The sequence below is a fragment of the Gossypium arboreum genome, chromosome 1 (assembly GCF_025698485.1).
Source record: "Gossypium arboreum isolate Shixiya-1 chromosome 1, ASM2569848v2, whole genome shotgun sequence".
In the NCBI taxonomy this organism is placed as follows: Eukaryota; Viridiplantae; Streptophyta; class Magnoliopsida; order Malvales; family Malvaceae; genus Gossypium; species Gossypium arboreum.
In genome coordinates this window covers 16,424,329-16,425,570 of record NC_069070.1, presented here as the reverse complement: position 1 = coordinate 16,425,570, position 1,242 = coordinate 16,424,329, and the positions used below count along the sequence as shown (strand labels likewise).

General features: G+C 22.6%; 1 non-coding gene across 1 annotated transcript; it reads right to left on the bottom strand.

Annotated features, from left to right (window-relative positions):
• Window positions 1-736: 736 nt before the first annotated feature.
• TRNAE-UUC (transfer RNA glutamic acid (anticodon UUC)) lies at window positions 737-808 on the bottom strand. Its single transcript has one exon. It is a non-coding gene; the product is annotated as a tRNA-Glu (tRNA).
• Between the last annotated feature and the right edge of the window lie 434 nt (window positions 809-1,242).

Sequence of the window (1,242 nt, the reverse complement as noted above, 5' to 3'; positions counted from 1 at the left end):
AACAGCTGCCTATTAAAATACTTTTATTTAGGACATAATAATTTATCTGGTACTTTAATTTTACAAAAAAATATTTTAGTATTTTATTTAATTTTTTCTTTTAGTTTTAAATTTATATTGTTTGTTAAATTATCTAAAATAGATAAAAATTTTGTTGATATGATATACACATGAATTGCCATATCAACAATTTATTAATTTTAAAATTTAAAAATTCATAAAAGTTATTTAAATTATTTAAAAGTATAAAAATTTATTTTAGCATTACATTTAATTTTCCGTTTTCTTTAACCCTTAAACTTGCATTGATTATCAAATTATTCTAAAATAGATAGAAAAATTAATGCCCGTTAACTTTATTGATGTGATATATATGAATTGTCACATCAATAATTAACTAATTTTAAATTTTAAAAATTCATAAAATTATTAAATTTATAAATAAATATTTTTAATATTTTAAATTTTTTAAAAAATTAGCAAACGTTAATTTTTCTATCCATTTAGAATGGTTTAATAAATAATACAAGTTCAATTACTAAAAAAATAAAAAATTAAATAAATAGTTAAAATATTTTTTAATTCAACAACCAAATAAAATGATTTTAAGAAACAAAATATAGTAGCCGAATGACTGAAGAGCCAGTTCAAAATACTGCATTAATGCTTTCGGTTATTGGCCATTGAACCCAGATCCTCTGGATAAAAGCCAGATAACATAAAAATTAAAAACTACTTCCATTGCCGGGAATTGAACCCGGGTCTTCTGGGTGAAAGCCAGATATCCTCACCACTGGACGACAATGGAATATTTGGGAGGGGATCTATGCAGTTTTTAAAAAATACAATTAAAATTGACCAGCTCCAGAGCTTCTACTTATTCTTTTATATAGAAACTCAACATAAAGACCATGTTTAAAAAAATTAATTCCTTGCCTTAAAATGTAAACTTCAAATACATATTAAATATATATTAAAATAAAAATCTTCAAATAATTTCAAAAAAAATTAATAGGTAAACTATCTATTTAGTCATCCAAGTTTATCTGTGCTTTTATTTTGGTCATTCATTTTAAAAATTTGTTATTTCAGTCACTCATGTTAAATAAGTGGTCAATTTTAGTCATTCTACTATTAAAATGAGTTTGATCACCAACCAGAATGTTGACATGGCCTGGTATAATAACAAAAACAACCATCAATGTTTACCCATTTTATTAATTTAATCCGATTTTGAAAAAA